This window comes from Ambystoma mexicanum, chromosome 6p, assembly GCF_040938575.1.
Source record: "Ambystoma mexicanum isolate Mex_15411 chromosome 6p, UKY_AmexF1_1, whole genome shotgun sequence".
Taxonomy (NCBI): domain Eukaryota; kingdom Metazoa; phylum Chordata; class Amphibia; order Caudata; family Ambystomatidae; genus Ambystoma; species Ambystoma mexicanum.
Genome location: NC_090935.1, coordinates 1089156109 through 1089179193, shown reverse-complemented (window position 1 = coordinate 1089179193; position 23085 = coordinate 1089156109).

The following is a 23085-nucleotide window of genomic DNA, read 5'->3' as shown; positions in this document are numbered from 1 at the left end:
GATGCATTTAATGCCAGATATATTAGAAGCAGTCTGTGGAGCCAGTATCTACACTAAATTGGACCTACGTGGAGCTTATCACCTTATACGGATTAAGGCCAGAGACGAATGGAAGACGGCTTTTCGAACACCTTTTGGGCACGATCAGTATAGAGTGATGCCGTTTGGGTTATCGAATGCCCCCGCTGTCTTCCAGCGTTTTATGGACCATATATTTGCTGACATCGCATTGCACTACGTGATCATATACCTTGATGATATTCTGGTCTTCTCCACAAACAAGTCTGAACACCTAAGACATGTAAGCGAAGTGTTACATCGTCTGCAACAGAATCATTTATTTTGCAAACTTGAAAAATGCGAATTCCACAAGGCCTCGGTAACCTATCTAGGATATGTACTTTCTAATCAGGGGATTTCTATGGATCTGACAAAGGTAATTTCCATCAAGGAGTGGCCTGCCCCAATACCTGTAAAAGAGATCCAGCGATTCTTAGGATTCGCCAATTTTTACAGGCGATTCATCCCCCATTTTTCCACCTTAACCACGCCTTTAACACACTTACTAAAGAAAGGCGTCAGATATTTTTGGTCTCCAGAAGCACAACAGTCATTTGAGGAATTAGCAACTCTCCTCTCAAGCCCTGTATTAGCCATGCCGGACCAAAGAAAGAGATTTATAGTGGAATCCGATGCCTCTCACCAAGCCTTGGGAACGGTGCTCCTTCAGCCAGACGATAGAAACGTCGAAAGACCGGTTGCCTACTTATCAAAAACATTATCTCCAGCTGAAATCAATTACACGGTTCTAGAGAAGGAATTGCTAACCATAAAAAGAGCCTTTGAAGAATGGCGACATCATCTTCTTGGATCAAGACATCCTATCAGGTCAGAACTGACCATCACAATCTCCGCTCTCTTCAATACGCACAGACCTGCAACAGTCAACAAGCAAGGTGGGCTCACTTCTTTTCTCCCTTCAGAATTATATTCTCTTTCGTCTCTGGCAAGACTAAATCTAAAGGCTGACGCTTTGTCCCGAAGAGATCCTCTACAGAAGTCGCTATTCCAGGCCAAACCATTATTCCCCACGGCACTTTTTGTCTCTGTTATAAGGGATTTTCTTGGTACAGTGGAAACAGCCACCAAAGAACTAGAAGCTTCACACCCCGAACTCTTAACAGAGTTAAATTTGACAAAGAGCAGAAACCTTTTATTCAAACACGAGAAAATGTTCCTTCCCAATGAAGACCTGCAAAAGGAAGTACTTAGACTATGTCACGATTCACGGAGTGCAGGACATCGGGGTACCTCGAACACTTTAGAACTAATCCAAAGCCATTTTTGGTGGCCTGCTCTCAAACAAGATGTTCAGGAATATATCACATCTTGTCCAATTTGTCTCCAGACTAAAGTTCCCAGAAGACCACCATGGGGAGAACTCGTCAGAATGCCAATCCCAACTAGACCGTGGCAAATTATTTCTACGGATTTTATTGTCGATCTTCCAGAATCTGAAGGGTGTACTACAAACATGGTCACTATTGATACTCTGACCAAGATGGCCCACTTTATTCTGATGGCTTCCGTTCCATCAGCAGCACAAATGGCCAGAACATTCTTGGAACGGATATTCTCCTTACATGGCCTTCCCGAGACCATTATATCGGATCGTGGGTCTCAGTATACATCAAAATACTGGAAACAACTGTGTGAAACCCTAGGAATCGAGCGAGCCTTAAGCTCCGGTTACCACCCACAGACCAACGCTTGAATCAAACCCTAGAAGGTTACCTCCGATTCTACATCTCTGCAGCTCAAGACAACTGGAAAGAATTATTACCACTGGCGGAGTTTGCTTATAACAATGCCGCACACTCAACACTTCATACTAATCCATTCTTTTGCACGTATGGATTCCACCCTACGATCTTCCCCTTTAGTCCACAACTGTCATTCCAGTATCCGAACATAGATCAACTGGTGGACACCACTCAGAAGGGTCATCGGGCCGCTAAACTAGCTTTGGAGGAAGCACAGGAAAGAAACAAGAAGCAAGCTGACAAACGTCATTCTCCCGCCCCTACTCTTCGAGTCGGGGACCTCGTCTGGCTAGCCAGCAAACATCTTCCTAGGAGACTGGTTCCTTCCAAATTGTCCCCCAAGTATTTTGGACCTTTTCCGATAGTGGCAGTGAGAGGATCAGCAGCCTTCAAACTACAATTACCGTACTCTTGGAGATGCATACACCCAACTTTTCATGTCTCACAATTGAAGCCTGACTCACAGAGTCATTTTCATCCTTCTACTAGTACACCTCCTCCAATACTGACGGATACTGGACCTGAGTATGAAGTATCAGGCATCTGCGATTCTAGGTATTGGTGAGGTGTCCTTCAGTACCTGGTGGACTGGAAGGGATACTCTCCGGCGGATCGATCTTGGGAACCTGCTTCTGCAGTACATGCTCCCCGATTTGTCTATTCCATAGGTGCCACCCATGGTGAACCGAGGTTTGCAGCCCTTAGGAGGGGGTCATACGGTGCCAAATTGACCAATGACAGTTGGCGCAGTATGCACTTGAGCAGTATACACCCTACCAAGATGGCAGTTTGGACTTCGAGGAACAGTTCAGTCTTGCGGTTGTCAAGAAGTAACTCGACTCCTCCCCTTTCTCGGGCAGCAGTACTTCCGGACCCTGAACCAGCACCAAAGTGCGGTGCTACGAATTTCTCCAGCCCTTTCGTGAGTTTCTTGATCGTTAGTTACCAGAGTATTCTTCTTTTCATTCTAATTTCCCTCGTAACTAACCTCTGTTCTATCCCTTTGTAAGCAGCAACTCCATTTCTCCCGCTCCCGAACCTCCGAGAATTTCGGAGCACAGTCCGTGCAAAGACCACTCAGCTCTTCCGCACAGTAAGTCCTGAATATCCCTTCTGTAACATTATTTTGCTACCGCCGGCTTCCTTTCACTTCTACCTGTACTATCTTAACAGAAAATGTGCATACAACTCCCCCGGGACTACAACTCCCAACAACCCTTGCGATACACTGTAAGCAGATACTAACGGAGCTACACAACAGCCACATTTGTTGCTCGGTAGGTGTTAAATCCGCACAAACGTGATTCGGGCCATTAGACTCCTTTTCTCCTAATTCTTATTTTCCTTCTTTAGAACAAACCTCTGGCTACACATAAAACTGTGCTCACCTCCAATCAAGTTGGAATCTCCCTCGTCTGCGTACAACCTTTGTCCGATTAGAACTCTACTAATCGGAATCCCAGGTACTTTTGGCAATCCCATTGCTCTCTTCTTTCATCACACCCATTTCCTGCAATCTCCATTAACACAATTCCTTTCCATCGGCAGCCTGCCTTCGAATACCTGAAAACAGCCTCTGCAGCTTCTATCCATTCGAGGGAAATCAGCAGGCCGGGAACACCTCGCTCTCCAGCCACGCAGGGTTTTTCCCCCACAAGGGTTTCCCTGGCACCTTCACTCCCCACCTGTTCCACCGGGCGGGGAAGGGAGGGGTTAGGTGAGAAGGGAGGGGTTAGGTGAGTCCTCGCTTTCCTCGTAGGATTTCCGAAGACAAGGTAGGGATTGTACTGTTGATTCATGTTTTAGCCTGTAACCAATGCATCACTACCCTTGCTACTAGATATATATCTAAGTCTTTCTTAGGGGATAACTTAAGAGATAACAGAATGTATGGGAGGAAAGGTCATTTAGGCCCCCTCCCCTTCATTCCTTCTCTGCATGCACCCTATGTTCGTCCCACGACTGCCCATGCGCATGCGGCCAGACATGCCGGACAGCCTCGGGACGACACATACGAGTGCAACGTCCAGAAGAGGGCGATTACTGACTCAATTTTTACTGAATCCCGACTCCATTTTGTATATGCCAAATCAGACCTCACAGCAAAGCCAGCCTGCAGGCCTGCAGCTCTCCCCTGGCACCGCGCACAGTTAGCCAGCTACTCCCCCCCCCCCCCACCTCCTCCCCTCTGGTGTCCCTGCTACAGCCCTGTCCTCACAGAAGACTGAGTGCAAACAGTTACAAGGTGAACACTATCTCCTTCCATCACTGACCTGTGAATGACCGGGCAAGAGCCCGGGCCTGGAAAAAACAATCCATCTCCACAAACATGCCTCGTCACTTGCAGACTCGACCTTTTAAGATATATACTGTGTATAAACCCCCAACCTCACACCCCTTTTGATGTTGCAGATGCATACCCCACGACTGTGTGCCACCCTGTTTCACCTACAATGCTAATCCCCTCTGTAAGGCTATACATTCCCTCCTGTGTTTATGTATAAGGGGGCTGTCTCTATGAGATGTAACAGAACAATCAATAATTAACCTATAAGTGAATTGCAATGAATATGATATTATGATTCACATGTCGGTGTCCTATAATGTTGGTTACAAATTATTCACTACCAAAGACCCCTGCAAATGTATGGAGTACTAGTTGACTTGTTTGTTATGATGTAAAACGTATAGTGCACCTGCATACTTGTTTTCCAGTATTGTGTAGATTCTCAAATGTATTCAGATGTTATAAGATTCTCATGCACAAAATAACTGGTGCGGTCACGAAGCAAATGTAAATAAGAGCCATTCTGTAGCACAGATGACCATGATATATGTGATAATAGTAAACCTGATGGAACCCCATACCAATGGTTTACGTATAATCTCACTGATCGAACTGGGACAGATTTGCTGCGCCAAGGGGCCCTCTCTCCCCTCTCCAGCAGCGCAGCGTACAAAGTGCACTGCCTCCACCCGTTTCTCCCTTCCTCATGACAGTGCTGCTGCCAGAGGCCCATGTCTCACTAATGCCTTAATGCAACAACTGTATCATCTCCCACTTCTACTAGGCCCACATAGAATCTCACCTCCCTGTCCCCTGACACACGATGACCCCCCATACCCAGGTGCACAAGACACATGTATGTATAGATAAGTGTGCAATATATGATTCCCCCCCGAATGTCAATGATATTTTTTATGAGTGTCTTTTTATTGCATACTTTGAAGTGGTGTCTAGATTAGAGAGGTAGTATCAATCACCCCATCCGGGGGCCCATAATCTTCACCTCACACTGACCAGCCCGGCTGAAGCATGTGATGTCTGCCTTCCCGCCAAGCAACTATCCAATCATCTGTAGGCGGCGCCTACACAACTATACTGGATTTGGGAATCTACCAATGAGACTGATTAATGTAACATATGTGGTGACATCATTTATGATGCTGCAACCCTTTTTAAAGTACTGTTAGAGTGATGTTGGGCATAGCGCTCTCGGAGTTTGCAGAGTTCTCTGCTTTTCCTATTTTGGTTTTAGATAAACTTTACTTTTACTTTCACCCACACTTGGTCTTGGTCTCATTCCCTCCTGGGGTGTGTCCATTATTGACTCTCATTGGGGAGTTTTGATTGCATTTTGGGGGACGCTCACTCTCACTAGTTGTAAAAACCCTGGCTTTCCCGGATGAGATTGGTGAAAGGAGCGCAGCAACCTAGGTGCATGCACATGTGAAAAAGGTTTCCATGAGTCCTCGAGGTGTGAATAAACCTTCCAATGCACCAGGTACTCCAGCCGCCCCTTCCTGTATCTAGAGTCCATGATCTGGGAGACCTCATATTCCGCCGGTGTACTATCGGCGGGTAGCTTAATGGAGGTTGTAGAACGCTGGTACGGATCTCCATGGTATTCCCTGAGCAAGGAAGTGTGGAAAACAGGATGGATGCGTTTCAGGCTCTGGGGTAGTTTCAGCTGATAGGCTACAGGGTTGACTTGTTTGAGAACAGGGAAAGGGCCTAGGAAACGTGGAGACAATTTCGTGGGTCGAATCCACCCAGATAAATACGAGAGAGCCTGACCAACGTACCTTTGGACCAGTTGGGAGACTGGGTGCGGTGAGGACTGGTCTAAGCCCTGTTACGGGCTTGACTGTCCAGTAGGCCTTCATTAGCTATCCTATAAGCTCTTGGTATGTTGGAAAGAATACTGTCCACTGATGGTACAGATGTGGCTTGTAAATCCCTGGGCAAGATGTTGTTGGGGTGATAGCCGTAGTTGCAGTAAAAAGGGCTTAGACCGGTGGCCCGAATGTTTGGCGTTGTTGTAAGAAAATTCGTCCGTCGGTAACAAGGTGACCCAATTGTCCTGTTGATGGTTGGTGAAACACTGTAGGTACTGTTCCAGGGTAGCATTTAGCCGCTCGGTTTGCCCATCGGTCTGTGGATGGAACCCTGATGACAATGCTCTCTCAATACCCAATTTATCACATAGAATCTTCCAGAAACGGGAAGTGTACTGACTACCTCTGTCAGAAACAATCTTGGACGGTAGCCCATGGAGACGAAATATGTCTTTAGCGAAAACAGCTGCCATGGCAGCGGCGGTGGGTATGCCTGTCAGAGGGGAAAAATGTGCCATTTTGGAAAAAGAGTCCACCGTGACCATTATACATGTGCAAGCTTCTGATGGAGGTAGGTCCACAATAAAGTCGGTGGCGAGGGGAATCCATGGCCGCACCAGAATCCAGTCTTGTTGAAGCAAAGCCAGTGGTTGTTGTGTACAGTGTTTACTCCTACAGCATGTGGGACAAGTGGAGACATAGCTCTTCACATCTGAAGAAATCCAACGTAGAAGCAACACTCGTGTGGCCAGCGAGACCACTATCGTGACACCATTTTAAGGCTTTCAGCCTCGAGGCAGTATCGGGTAAGAAAAGCCGATTGTTGACAAACAACAGACCATCTCGTCTCCAGAGTATATCCGGAGGTGAGATCCGAGGTTCGGTAGCAGTCCTAACAGTGGCTTCCCGTATTAATTGAAGAAAAGAGGATACTTGGCACACGATTTCATCGTGGGGAAGTATGTATTTGATTCTACGACAAGGCGAAAACCCTGGCAAAGGAACGCAAGAGAGGGAATCAGCCAAAACATTGTTGCTACCAGGCAGATAAGTGATAGTGAAGTCATACTGGGCAAAGAAATGGGCCTATCTGGCCTGTCTGGAATTTAAACATTCCATCTGCTGGAGCACCTTAAGGTTTTTATGATAGGTTCTCATAAAAAATTGTTGGATCACTCCTTGCAACAAGTACCGCCACTCTTCACAAGCGATCTTCATCACCAAAAACTCCTTTTCTAGGACAGAGTAGTTCAATTGATGAGGATTGAGAGTCCTAGAAAGATAGGCCACAGGGTGCTCTTTTCCCTCGTGCTCCTGAAGCAAAACAACCCCAACCGCAGCCGCCGAAGCATCGATCTCCACAATGAAGAAGTGGGTCTGGTCGGGCTGACGAAGAATGGGCGCAGAGCACATTTTGTTTTTTTAACGAGATGACAGCTTCTTCTGTCCTTTTGGACCATGAAAACGGACAGGTGGACTTCTTAAGATGTGCTGTGATGGGGAGAACCAGGTCATAGAACCGCAGAATAAATCTGCGGTAAAAGTTAGCCAGGCACAGAAAGCGCTGTACATCTTTAACAGTGGTTGGTGATGGCCAGTTAAGTATAGCAGAAACTTTCTTGGGGTCCATTTCCACACCCTGTTCAGACAAGATAAATCCCAAATAGGGTACTGTGTGAACCTCGAAAAAACACTTTTCTGGGGTGACCTTCAATTGGTGCTCCTGAAGTCGTTCTAGGACTTGACAAAGATGTTTCTGATGGTCTTGCAGGGAAGAAGAGTACACCAAGATGTTGTCGAGGTAGACAATCGCACTGTGACAAAGCAGGTCAGAGAATCGTTGTCTGATGTCTAAGAGTTCTTCGCTGGCCACCAAAGAAGGTTCTTGTCTTTCAAATGCTTGTTTGAATTGGTCTGTAAAAGCCCCATAGCCCTGAAGGACAGGGTCTGCCCTGGTCACCATCGGGGTGGACCAAGCCAAGGCATTACCCATAAGGTTGGATACTAAGAAACCTATCCGAGCCTTATCAGAAGCGTAAGTGTGGGGGCTGAAAGTGAAATGAACAATGCATGATTCCATAAATTCTTTAAACCTCCTGGGAGAACCATCATATTTGCCCGAGGCCAGCAGCATGGGTGGTAAATCGGAATGGGTCTGCTCCTGTGTGGCTACTATCTGTCGCAGAGTAGTGTTCTCTGCCTTCAGTGTCTAGACCTCCTGAGAAAGGCCTTGTACTGCCTTAATTACTTCCTGAATCTGCTCAGCGGTCGCCATGTTGGGGGTTTTATTTAGGCATTGCAAACGGTCAGGTATCACTAATCCGGAACCAATTAGCGATTCAAATACCCCTTCCTCCTCACCTGATTCTTCTGTCGAAGACTTTGGCTTCTTTCCCTTCTTTCTCCGTTCTGTCTTCTTTTTTGTGCAGAGATATGGCCTTCCCCGGATGGAAGCCACAATGTCACAGTGAGAAACAACGGTAAACACTGGACCCCCGCCCGGGAACGCAACAAGAGGAAAAAGCTTGCAGCAGAAAAAACCTCTTGTTAGGCGGATAGTGTGTACAAGTCCGTCTGAAGGGTACGTATGTCAGGCCAGGAGTATCACAGGGTAGCGTGGAAAAGAACCACTTTCCGTGGAGGAGGACTGGAGTAGAGACATCTCCAGAAAACCAGGCACCAGAGAGGGACGAAACCCAAGGACTGAGAAAGGTAGGATTACACTAATGCACAAGTAGACTTCGGCATAGAGCGCCGAACAAACAAACAGGCACGGCAGAGAGCCGCAAGACTGAGAAAACTGAAAGGAAACTGAGGAGAGAGAGCACGCGGCAAGAGAGAACCGCAAGAGACACAGAGTGATAAAGGATGCAGCCCAAGAGCCGAGGTAAACTGAAAGCAGATGCTGCGCAAGGCAAAAGGCAGTCCGGAGGACCAGACAAATGCGAAAGCAGGAAAGCGGCTGATGTGGCTGAAAAGCGGAAAAATACTAGCGTCTAAACCCAAAAGCGAAAGTAAGTGAAAGGGTTGCAACGCGAGGACCGAAGGAAGAGACGGGGTTAAGAACCCGAGAGGAAGAGAGGAAAAGAAAGACTAGCCCAACGTGACAGATGAGAATGCAACGTGACAGAACATTCTAATGCCGGCGCAGCCGCCAGGCGTTCCAAAGGTGCTAGGTTGGCCGGCGCATGACACTCCTCGCCACTCAAACTCCTTCTCTGAAAGGGCTTTGTGGAAACTTCATTCACGGGCCGGTCCTGGGGTGGTAATTGAACAACGCACCTCACACATAAAGCTCTGAGTATCATAGATGCATTGAGCCCCACTCAAGAGTATAGCCCCACACCGCACCCCATTAAAAAAGATGGAAGAGTCATGTATCAAAGCCTAGGGCATTAAGGTGTTATGTTCGGCTCTGGGTTGTGGGGGACAACATTTGGTTCCTTGCCACATAACTTAAACATGAATGCACACAGAGACAGATGGCCTCAATTTACACCGCACAATACGTTTCTTCTATCTTAGTGGTAGCTGACCCATTGATACATTTATAACCAGGGAATGTTGTTGATACTAAATCCTGGCCAATGATTTAATTTTAGGTCCTTGCTCGTGCAGCATTTTGCTCCTGAGTAAACAGACAGCACACGCCTCCCCAGGTCAGTGCTTTTTTGCCTTGCTTAACACATCAATGCCATAGATCACGCATACTTTGTCTTCATTGATCTATAGATGTTACACTAGCTGTAGCTTGCATTAGAGATTTCAGTTACCCTATTACAAGTACTGCATTAGGTATGTTTTACATATAGGCTCCACGTCGAACTGGACAATGACATTCCCAAATGTGTGATCGTGGACGAATCTCGCCTCCCTCTTTGCCCCGCTTCTTATATCTGGCTGAAATTAGAACACCTGGAAACACGGGTGTTAAACGCATCTGAAGGTCGTGTGCTATCACTTTGTGATTTCACTTCCGGGCGGGGTCAAATTACATAACTTCATGTGATGTCATCGGAGGTCATGGCAAAAACAGAGGTGATGGTGGGAATGTTTAGAATGAATCTTAACCTTTGGCATTGCTCTGGGCAACCCTCCAGACCATCGTTCTTCGCCTGCCAAGCCATTACAGAAGGGGAAAGACCATATGCAAATCAGGCTTGGTCCCGCCCCTAAAGGGGCAGTCCAGCCCGAACTGCTAGCTCACAGCCCTTCTGCACGAGACCACAAGCATCCTCAAACATGTTTCGGCCTTGTTGGGCCTCATCAGTGAGCAGTAGCTTGGGTCTCTAGGCCCAGCAGGCACGGGAACCACGAATGGGCATATCTGTCCCACTCGGGGACAAATCTCACCTCCCTCTGTGCCTCGGTTCTTATATCTGGCTGAAATTAGAACTCCTGGAAACACGGGTGTTAGACACATCTGAAGGGTGTGTGGTATCACTTCCCATGATGTCACTTTGGGGTGGGGCCAAATTACATCACTTCCTGTGATGTCATCAGAGGTCATGGACCATGTGAGGTCACTTCCGCTACCCCAGGCTCTTTGGTGAAATGACATTCCTGCATCCTCCCAACCTTGAGGTGCAGAATGCTTACTGTCAATCACTGCACTGTGGACTAAGGTGAAAAGTCGGGAGGCATTCCCCAAGGATTTATGCCTAGCTGTATGGGAAAATTGCAGTGTAACACAGTTAATCACCAGAAAGAGCACAGTAGCTCCTTCCCTTATCAGGATTTGCCTGCTGAGCAAGATGTCTGAGATATTGACAAAGCGTGGTGTCATCTAAGCGCATAGATGAAGCAGAAAGAACGGAAGGAATTCCAAATAGGAAACTCCTTGGTGGCTCCAAGGCAGTTCATAACCCAAAAACAAATCCAGTACAGTCTGAGCAGGCTCAGACTGGCCTATAGGGCAATGCCCGAACCAAAAACACAAAATGCTAGTGTGGGATAGTTTTATTTAGTCAAAGTGGGCCTCTTTTTTGGGCCATGTGGGCCAGTTTGATAAGTTACTTCACCATGCGGCTAGTAGTTTTGCCCAGTATAACTGAATGAATAGTCTTTAAAATGCACAATCTGCATCACATTTGATCAAAAACCTCCCCCTTTGGTACTACATAAACAGTCTGTCACCAAAGGAATTTTCAACTGTGGCCACTTTTTCATTGGTGCCCGAGAAAATGTTATGTCCCATTTGGACCCTGAGTCCAACCGCCATAGAAAACAAAGATCCAAATCCAACAAGTAGCACGAGACCTTCTTACCGGAACTGTGGTGGGCCTGGAGCCTGGGGCCCATTAACCAATGCTAAGACCAGACCACTATGGATAGATCAAATCACCAACCTCCACATGTGAAGTATGCCGACTGCCGAGCCAGGCAGAACAAGGGAAGCCGAATCTCCTCAGAAGGTAACACAGAGGAGAGGGGTGAGCGGCTGTGTCCCAGAGTGTTGGAGAAATCATGAGCGTTATGGGAGCCTAGAAAACTTGAACTCTGAACACGGCAGAAACCCAACCAAGGCCCAGCTGCATTAAATATATCAGAGGGCTTTGGGGAGCCCTGGAGAACAAAGTGACATTGACCTCTGAGGCTGGAGAAGCCAAAAGGGTTACAGGAGCCTGAAAAATCAAATCTGAATACTGAACACTGGCTTGCACCCAAATTAAACCCTGTTGAAGTAAGCACATTAGAACACCAAAGGACTTTGAAGAGCCTTAGAACGTCAAGCCACATTCGTATAAGAATTGGGAGAAATCGAAAAGGTTTACAGGAGCCTGAAAAACCCAAACATTGGACATGGACAGATACCGAAAAGAGACTCTGTTGAACTAAGCAGATATAAGGGCAAGAGCGTTTCTGCAAACCCTAGAAATACAAACAATTGGGGAAAAGACTGGGACCATAGAGGACCTGGAAGGTTCCATTGCCCAAACCCTAAACAAGAACCCTATCAAATAGAAGATAAAAAAAATGGTGGAATCGCAAATCTTTTTTCCCTTTAAAGAACTGAAAGTATTGGCTGTGTTTAAAGACTTAACGACTTGCCCTGAAAAACCTCCAAAAAAAGGCTCGAGAACTGTATTGTGAATTTTAACCATTTGAAAAACCCTTCTTTGGGAGGAAACCCAAGAAGTTTGGCTATGTAAAGCCTGATGGGAGAGTCTATTTCTCTGGTCTATTGTTTTAACCTTTTTTCTCTGTGGCAGGGCCAGATAGCAAATAGGTTTAGGCGGAGGATTATATAAGTTAGGGAATTTGACGATCACCCTTGGTTTAGTTTGATTAGGTAGGGAAATACTCAATAAACATTTTAACCATGTTAAATCCTAGTCCGACTCCTTCTTCTGGTTTGCCACAGTGTGTTCAATTTTATGTTTTAGGTATGCTGCTAATAGTTTACCTGATTTATTTGATTGTAACGCTCACCTGATTCCCGCAGAGGCGCCGGTCTTGACTGGGTGAATGCCGTATCTTCAAAGGTGATGTGTAACACACGGTTGGCTCTTTGGGCTGGACCTCTGTGCACTGTATGTCTGACTCGAAGAGTAAGATGTCTGCAGATAGAAAATATGGGGTTAATGAACTGGGGTTATTGGGTGCCTCTCTCCTCTTCCCTTTCTCTTCTCCTGTAGAACCCCAAAGGTTAACGCCCTCACCTTAGGTAAGTGAACGCCGAGCTCTCCATCTGCCTCGGGGCAGGGTGCCGTAACCAGTTTCTTCACTGGATAAGGGTGCAGGCCTCTTGACCTCAGAGGACTGCTGTCCGTCGTTAACTGCACGAACGGTAAGTTCTGGGCACTTCAAATGTCTTAAAAGTCTTTTGTAATGATATCTCTTGTTTTGCAGGGTTCCGGCGATGGCGGATGGCGGGCTGATGAGAGTCGAGGATCGAACCCGCGTGAGGAATAGAAGCGCCTGGAAGCATGTAAGTAAGCGTTTGTAGCCTGCTTCACGATGCGCACTAACTGTCCCTTTTATCTTGCAGGTACAAGTTCGGAGCTTTAAAGAAGCTGAAGGGTGCTGGAATACCCACTGGATGCGGCGTGGGAAGGAGTAATGGCACGTGAGTAATAAAGTTGCCCAATGTCTTTAAACGCACCTTCTTTTGTCTTTCAGATGCGGGATGCAGCGCCGAAGGCCTCCGGAGCGTGCGAAGAGCTGGTAAGCTTTTGTCTTTCAGATGCCGGAATGCAGTGCGAGGCGTTGGTGACAGCCGATGGACCAGGTAAGAGATGCGCTGCCACTGAAGACCGTAGTGCTACCCTGTTCTTTCTTTGTCTTTACAGGTGCTGCTGAAGACTGGATTCCAGGATGGTAAGCCTTTGTTCCCTTAGGCCCAGGATCAGAAGCAGAAGACACGATGAGCGTTCTGCTGCAGAGAATGCAGAACAACGCAAAGCAAGATTCATCCATCGGGTGTGGTTTAAATAGCCTCCTGTAGTGCTTAGGTGTCTCCTTCCACAGCCACGCCTAGGTAAGAAAAGAGTTCCTGCTTTCCAGAAGAGTTCGTGTTCTGAACCTAGGGAGTGGCTCCTGCCCCACCCAACAGGAAAAGTAGTCCCAAACAGAAGAGTATCAGGGGTTCAACTGGCAGGTAAGTAAGCAGCATGGTCTGCTGCAGGTAAGTCCACCCAAGCATTATGAGCCCGGCACTTCCAGCGCTGGGACTGGACATCTTTATGAGCCTGGTGCCACTGGCGCCAGGACAGGGTCCAAAAGGTCCCAATTGGGACTGGCTGGCACTCGGAACCGGGGTTATGGGTCTGCTTCCAAGGGAGTCGGGCAAGTCCTGATCTTTTGGAAGCAGAGATCATGACAACGATCCTCTAAAATTTGGATTTTCTCCTTTGCAAGGTAGATGCTCTAGTTATATATTTATTATATTTAATTATTTTCTCCATTAGGTGAAACACATTTGCTTCATTCACATTGATTGTATGAGTTTTCTAATTGTTTAATTTATGATTATATATGTTTTTTAAAGTGTAATATTTTAATCTTTTAGCAGAATATTGAAGCGATATGCCCAGTAGCCGACCCTGTAGGTAACAGCCCGCTGCCCAAGTTAAGGGCCTGAGTGCAGCAAGGCTCCCTTAACAAGGGTGGCAGTGCCAATACCGAAACTGGCCACTGAGGGGCATATTGCCATTAAGCACCAATGTAGTTTACTACACTGGAGCTAATAGTGTTTTTTAAAATATTTATTAAATAAAGGGAACTTGCCTTTACAGCGCGGCCCAGCACCATGCTGTGCTGGTGTGCTGGAAGTCTGTTTGAAAAAGGACTTTGAGGACACCAGTACTGCGCAGTGCCGGGCTGCGCTATAAAAGGTAAGTTTTTTTTTCCAAATAAAAAACCACACCTTTAACTCCCATATAGGGAACTACACAGGTACTAACGTAATGGTTACATAGGAGCGGGGAATGGAAAAGGGTGCTGCATAACCATGGTGCTTGGAACGTGGGCTTGTACCTTAGAATGCAGCCTGTGTAAAGAGCATCCTGAATGGTCAGCACCCCTTCCGAGGGTGCTAATGAATTAATATGGCCATGTATAGTAGCTTCATAGGCATCCCATATGACATTAATTGTACCCCTAGTAATGTTATTATGTGTTTAAAAAAAAAAACGCAAATTGTGAGTTTATAAGTTGAACAAAATCAGGATCTGAAAGTTGAGAATTTTTGAGTCTCCATAATGGCTGTTTTGAATCTTGAAAATCACAATCAAGATTGGTACAAATAGGGACATGCTCAGATATCACAAGAGCTTCAATAATGTATGCAGATAGTCTAGTTGACAAAATATAATCAATTCTAGAGACAGATTTATGTAAAGATGAATAGAAGGAACATTTAAAGGAATCAGGATTAACAAGACGCCATGAATAAATTAGGCCCAGATGATCGATAAGTTGTAGAAATTCTTTGCAGAATTTCTAGTTAATACATTTTGCAGGTGATTTTCAATCCAAGGAGGAGTCCACAAACTGATTACAATCACCACAGACAATTGGATTATCTAAATGCAAAGTGTAAAGACTGGTAGGGGGTGTCTGTACTTCCGCTCTCGATATGGTAGAGGAGAGGCACAGAGGACCCCAGCCAAGATTCTCTATTATTGGTAACGTAGTCGAGCAATCAAGGCCTAGCTTCTCAGGAGGTGATGCAGGCTGGTTCTTAAGTACAGTGTAGTCCCCGAACACCCACAAAGGAATGTCCACACACTGTATTACTGAAAACAGTCTTTATATAATATTCAAAGGTATGTACACGATCACAATAACTGTTACGACTCCTGCACCTACCAGCACTTCCGAGTTGGCCACGCCCCCACCCTCGTCCTCCTGCCATCCCACTCGCTCACCCATATACACAAGTGCACGCACGATCAGGCGCCCATTCGGGCATCAGTCCCAGGGGTTTTCTCATACACCTGGCACTTACCTTCCTTCCCGCTCCTGGCAGTTGCGTTGGAGGCTCCCAGGTTACCGAGGTGCCCTGAATGGACTTAGGAAGATCCGCCCGTCACGTGTCACGTGACTCTCCACTGCTTCCGTATCACGTGTTTAGCCCCTCATCACGTGATACGTCCTGTTGGATAAAAGCGTCCTGAAATCAATGAGCGTCGCTTCACAGCTGTTTTCCAACGGGATTCTGCGACGCTCATTTTTGCCTTACTCTACGGATACACTCGACCACGTTTTTGTACCACGGACTGCCTCTGCCTTGCCCTTGTGTTTATCTTTGGATTACCAGTTGCCGGACCACCCTTCTACTTTTGGATTTCCCCGTGTCCTCTGCCTCTTGATACCACGCCTTGGAACTGTTGAAACTGCTGTCTGACCTTTGGACTGTCCCTGGTTTTGTCTTACGGATTTCGTCTTTGCTCCTGGACTCCTGGCCTCTGACCTCACGCTGGGCGGTTGTTTGCCTGCTTACCTGCCATCTACCCTCCGCCTTTTGGGGTCCCCAACGCCCGCTGTTGTTACACCTTTGACACATAGGTAAGCCAAGTAGGATCATACCCTGCTGTTATATTCCTGTCAGGTCGTCTGTGCTTACCTGTAACCCATTGCCTTGCTTACCTTTAACCCATTGCCTTGCAGCGATCGGGGGGTCCATTTCCGGCGGTTCCTGAATCCAGGTCTACGAACTACTTCACCTGTGGCCTCAAGGACCGCACAGGCAGTATTACTGGTGTTGCCTGTGCGTTACTTGGGGACGGAGGTATCCTTACTCTGCACGACCATCAAGTCTATAACAGACTGTGAAGCCTCTGGCCGTCGGAGTATGGATCCCTCCGCCGGGGACCCCGTGATCGCTTTAATGCAGGCCGTAGCGGCCCTCAGGACTGACATGGCCACAGCCACAGCCGCCATACACCACCGTTTAGACCTCCTACAGAACGCACAACAGCCCCTGCCTGCAGACATCGAGTTTAGGGATCCCACCCCTCCAGTCCAGGCCGCACCTGTTCCCGCTCCTGCCCCTGTTCTAATCCCAACCACCTCTCCTCTTGCTGCCCCAGAACGTTTCCAGGGAGACCCACGGTCCTACCGCACCTTTATAAACCAATGCAGGCTCCACTTCCTATGTAGACCCCAAGCCTTCCCCGATTCAGTTACGAAAGCCGCCTTTCTCTTATCACACTTATCAGGCATAGCGGCCACTTGGGCTAATCCATTCTTAGAGGGCAACCATCCCCTATTATACGATTTCGAGCTTCTGATCACGGAGATGGCTAAAGTATTCGATACCCGCTACAAGGCCCAGGCAAGAGACCTGGAACTACTGGACCTTACGCAGGGCAAACAATCATTGATCGAGTATATCACCCGGTATAACCAACTTGCCGCTGAAACCTCTTGGCCTGAGGAAAAGAAGGCGATCGTGTTTTACCGAGGACTCAGTAGTGCTATGAAGGACGCCCTTTCAGTGGTTCCTGCCCTTCCTTCTGTTTTCACAGATCTTGTAGACCTTGCTCTACAAGTGGACGCCCGCAAATCCGAACGAAGGGTAGAATCCTCGTTTGGGCAGCCCCATCCAGCTCCCTCTTCCGTTGGTTCTGAGCCCATGCAAATAGGCGGGATCCGCAGTCCTATAACACAGTCAGAACGTGAACGTCGAAGAGCCAACAACGCTTGTTTCTATTGTGGTCTAAACGGACACTATGTGAATGAATGCCCCCGTCGACCGAGAAACAAGGCGCCGGGTTTTCAGAAGGCTCGCCCATGATGTCGGGGGCACCGGCGAGCCCATTCACGACCCCCGCGGGCCCTACGTTTGGTCCTATCAGACCCGTTACAGTGCAAGCACTATTGAAGCCCACCAGAGACATCATACACGCTGTTCAAATAGTAATAGACTCCGGAGCCACGGGTTGTTTTATGGACATTGCACTAGCACATCGACTGAATCTACCCCTGATCCAAAAGACACGTCCCGAACAGGTACAGGCTGTTGACGGCACATCCCTAGCATCCGGCCCGATTAAACACCAAACCGCGCCCTTGGAAGTGGTCATTCATGGTGTACACAAGGAAAACTTGTCGTTTGACCTCATTTCCACGCCCCAGTTCGGGGTCATACTAGGTATACCCTGGTTAAAGCACCATAACCCGTTAATCAACTGGGGTACGGGGCAAGTGCAGTTTGAGTCAGAGGAATGCCAACATTTCTGTCTATTGGAACCGGAGTCACACTTATCTCCTGCTTCCATTCTCGGCGCCATGGCTTCTTCTCATATCAGCAATACGGCACCCGACGATATGTCAGCACACACCGTGGGAGCCGTTATGGCAGGCATTCCTAGGGAATACCAAGATTACCACATGGTTTTTGATAAAGTCATAGCGGAAGGCCTGCCTCCGCATAGGCCCTATGATTGCCCTATCGATTTACTCCCAGAAGCCCCTATACCCAAGGGAAGGGTTTACTCGTTATCACCATCCGAGGAACAAACCCTAAAAGACTATATACAACAGGCCTTGCGTTTGGGTCATATCCGGCCTTCCTGCTCTCCGGCTGCCAGTCCGATATTCTTTGTACCAAAGAAGGAGGGTGATTTGCGCCCTTGCGTGGATTACAGGCGCTTGAATTCCATCACAATAAAGAACCGATATCCCATCCCTCTTATCTCCACGCTCCTGGATAGACTGACTAGGGCAACAATCTATACCAAACTAGACCTAAGAGGGGCTTATAACCTAATCCGAATACGGCGCGGTGACGAATGGAAAACCGCGTTTTGTTCCCGACAAGGGTTGTTCGAATACACTGTTATGCCCTTTGGGCTTTGTAATGCACCTGCTACGTTCCAACGTTTCATCGATGATATTTTTTCCGATGTCTTGGACACGTATGTGGTGGCTTACTTAGACGACATCCTGATTTTCTCTTCCTCGTCGAAGGACCACGTTACTCATGTCAGGGAAGTCCTATCACGACTGAAGAAGAACGCATTGTTTGCTAAACCCGAAAAGTGCTCGTTCCATGTCAGAGAGGTGGACTTCCTGGGTTTTCATATATCTCCTGGGGGGCTATCGATGAACCAATCCAAGGTCCGCGCTGTCATGGAATGGCCGATCCCCGGCAACACCAAACAGTTGCAGTCATTTATCGGCTTTGCTAATTTCTATAGGCGGTTCATAGTAGGCTTTTCCTCCATTGTATCTCCCTTGACTGCATTGACGAGCCCCCTTGTCCCTTTCATCTGGACCTCCATACACCAGGAGGCGTTTGACGCGCTCAAATCTAGATTTATATCAGCTCCCGTATTACAGCATCCCGACCCAGAATTACCGTATATACTAGAAGCAGATGCCTCGTCGTTTGCCCTAGGCGCCGTGCTGTCCCAACCATGCCCTGCCACGGGCTGTTTACATCCGGTTGCCTTTCATTCGCGGAAATTCACCACAGCCGAATCCCACTACACGGTGACTGAGAAGGAACTCCTGGCCATAAAAGATGCCCTTCAGGCATGGCGGCACCACCTCATGGGAGCCAGGCACCAGACGATCGTGTACACAGACCATAAGAACCTCCAGGACCTGGCCTCGCTCAAGTGTGCTAATAGCCGACAGGTGCGCTGGCACCTGTTCTTTGCTGCATTTGACTTTGTGGTTAAGTACAGGCCAGGTTCGATCCATGGCAAAGCTGACGCCCTCTCTCGTTCCCCTGGTGGGGAAACATTGCCTCTGTTCTCAGAGACGATTTTAGGAAAGGGCCATGTCATATGTCTATGCACGCCATCCCCATCCATGCTTACGACCATCAGGCAATGGGTTTCCCAACATCCGCACGCACTTAATGAATGGGATATCATTATTCAAGAGGGGCTACCATTTGTTCAGGGTAGATTGTACCTTCCCACGATCGACGCCCGTAATCAGGCGCTTGCTTGGTCCCACGACGCAGCTATCAATGGCCATCCCGGGCAGCAACGCACTCTTGAGTTACTGCACCGTTGGTGTTGGTGGCCATCCATGAGACGAGACGTGATTAACTATGTTAACACCTGCTCAGTATGTGCTCAATGTAAGGCTCGTAGAGGGCGTCCTTTGGGGTTACTCCAACCACTACCTGTTCCACCCAGGCCTTGGCATACCATCTCCATGGATCTGATCACTGACTTACCACGCAGGCAGGGCTATGATACAATATGGGTCATAGTCGATTCCTACACAAAAATGGCCCGCTTCATCCCCTGTACAGGCATTCCCTCAGCCCCGACCCTTGCCCGCCTGTTCTTTAAGACCGTTTTCTGTCTTTTCGGTCTTCCGCAGGTTATGGTATCAGACCGTGGGTCACAGTTCACTTCCTGCTTCTGGCGGGCCCTTACCAGGCTCTTAGGTATTGCTGCTCACTTTTCTTCTGCCTATCACCCAGAAAGCGACGGGCAGACGGAGAGAGTAAACCAAGCACTGGAACAATACCTGCGTTGTTTGACCCTCCAGTATCAAGATTCCTGGGTTAACTTACTTCATCTCGCTGAGTTCGCATACAATAATGCCAGACATTCTGCCACAGGTTTTTCTCCCTTTTATTCTATGTACGGCCAGCATCCCCGCACTCTCCCGTTACCTGACCTCACTTCTGCCACTCCTGCGGCTAATGCCTGTGTCCGCGATCTGACCGATGTCCATGCCCAGACCCTGGTCCATCTTCATGAGGCGCAAGTAGTCATGAAATCGAAGGCTGACAGGAAGCGGGCTGCGGCCCCTGTATATCATGTGGGTGATCGGGTATGGCTATCGACCCGACATCTACGCATCCCTGGTTGTCGCAAGCTGTTACCACGCTTTGTTGGTCCCTATAGGGTCACTCACGTCCTGAACCCTGTTGCTTTTCGTCTTGGGGTCCCTTCTGCCTGGCGTCTCCACCCTGTTTTTCACACTTCCCTTCTCAAGCCTTATCTTGCCCCTACTCGTATCGCTGCGCCTCCTGCTCCCGTGTCACTGTCCGCCCCTGATGAGTTCGAGGTCAGTGCCATTTTGGGTTCTCGTTTTCACAGGGGTCGCCTTCAGTACCTCGTTGACTGGGTGGGTTATGGCCCTGAAGATCGCTCCTGGGTTCCCTCCTCTGACGTCCATGCCCCTCTCCTGGTTGCCCAGTTTCATAGGGACTGCCCTGCTTGCCCACGGGGTCGTGGGCCTTTGAGGGGGGACTCTGTTACGACTCCTGCACCTACCAGCACTTCCGAGTTGGCCACGCCCCCACCCTCGTCCTCCTGCCATCCCACTCGCTCACCCATATACACAAGTGCACGCACGATCAGGCGCCCATTCGGGCATCAGTCCCAGGGGTTTTCTCATACACCTGGCACTTACCTTCCTTCCCGCTCCTGGCAGTTGCGTTGGAGGCTCCCAGGTTACCGAGGTGCCCTGAATGGACTTAGGAAGATCCGCCCGTCACGTGTCACGTGACTCTCCACTGCTTCCGTATCACGTGTTTAGCCCCTCATCACGTGATACGTCCTGTTGGATAAAAGCGTCCTGAAATCAATGAGCGTCGCTTCACAGCTGTTTTCCAACGGGATTCTGCGACGCTCATTTTTGCCTTACTCTACGGATACACTCGACCACGTTTTTGTACCACGGACTGCCTCTGCCTTGCCCTTGTGTTTATCTTTGGATTACCAGTTGCCGGACCACCCTTCTACTTTTGGATTTCCCCGTGTCCTCTGCCTCTTGATACCACGCCTTGGAACTGTTGAAACTGCTGTCTGACCTTTGGACTGTCCCTGGTTTTGTCTTACGGATTTCGTCTTTGCTCCTGGACTCCTGGCCTCTGACCTCACGCTGGGCGGTTGTTTGCCTGCTTACCTGCCATCTACCCTCCGCCTTTTGGGGTCCCCAACGCCCGCTGTTGTTACACCTTTGACACATAGGTAAGCCAAGTAGGATCATACCCTGCTGTTATATTCCTGTCAGGTCGTCTGTGCTTACCTGTAACCCATTGCCTTGCTTACCTTTAACCCATTGCCTTGCAGCGATCGGGGGGTCCATTTCCGGCGGTTCCTGAATCCAGGTCTACGAACTACTTCACCTGTGGCCTCAAGGACCGCACAGGCAGTATTACTGGTGTTGCCTGTGCGTTACTTGGGGACGGAGGTATCCTTACTCTGCACGACCATCAAGTCTATAACAATAACGCACTTTGTACTTAGAAGTCAACAATGGTAAATATATACAATCCTAAAGTGGTACCACCAATGTTATCGAATCACATTAAAGTGCATCAACTGTACGGTTAAAATGTCACACAGATCAATAACGAGGAAACCAGCAATAGAGATAGGCAGGGACGTAAGATGGTTGAAACGGTAGTCTTATTTCCTCCTATTAAGGTTTTACCCCCCCAATGTACCTGGTGGAGTAGAGTTCTCCGAAGATGCATCGACCAATCCTTCTTGAGTAACTCCCTTTAAAGCAGGAGCCACGGATCGTCGAGAGGCGTCGAGGAACTGGCCGTTCGGTGTCGGGGAATCGACGGCCCTTCTTGAGTGCCCTCCCTTTAAAGCAGGAGTCACGGGTTGTCGAACGTCCGACGATGAACAGGTGGAACTATGGCAGTGAAGTGGCAGCTTCGTTCCTAGCGGTGCTCGTCGACGACAGAGCGTTGGCGTCCTGCAAGGAAGAGGCGTGCGGGGCACCTCGGGACGATAGTTCTGGACCGCAAAGAGATGATGAAGAACTGTGGCCCAGCAAGGGCGACGAGTCGTCAGCATCTCTGTGGTCCTTAGGTGGCGGGAAACCCACCGGCGGATGCTCCTCGGCACGTCGACGGTCGGGCCTTCTCCAGCGGGATAAGCGGGCGACGATGCGGACGAGAGCGTCCGATGATCAAAATGAAGTTCTTAGGCAAACGGGAGCACGGCGGCTCCGGTCGTCGACGGCGGTCGTCCACAGTGGCGGACAACAGTCCGAGTGCTTCTCTTTGAGATTCCGCGGCAGTCCCGTCTCGGGTCGGCAGCCTGTCAAAGGTCTGTCTACCAGGGAGCTTTGCCAAAGATCAGCTGTGCACGATGGGCCCTCGTAGCTCGGGAAGAGGGCGCCTTACCAGGTCCTCTCTGGGTCAGTCCTTGGAGACACAGCAGCTTTCAGATTGTGAAGGAGGGCAACAGCAATTCTTCTCGTCCAGCAGGGCTTCAAGGTCAAGCATCAGTTACTCCAGTTACTCGTCGTATTGGACTTCAGCTTCTGAACACTATTCCTAGCAGTGAGAGGTCCCCAGATATACTCTGTCCATTGACCAGGTACCTTACTCTGACTCAATCTACCCTCAGATACTACCCACCAGTCTCCCTCGTACTACCACTGACAGGAACCTAGGACTTAGAGGTAGACTAGCCAAAATGTATGAGCCTCTCGCTCGCTCTCTGCCCACCTCACAGAAGTCCATTGGGCAGCCGCCTCAATCTAGTTCTTACATTAAAACTTCTAATCCACCACACAACTTCATCCCCCAGATCCCCACATAACTTCCCCAATCAGGGAACTCTCGAATCAACACAGGACAAACGTCATAACTACCACCAAAAACACAGACAACCCTAAAATCAAGGGAGCACTGATCAATGCCAGATCATTAGTAGCTCACGCCACAGAAATCGCAGATTTGATCCTCAAAGACGAT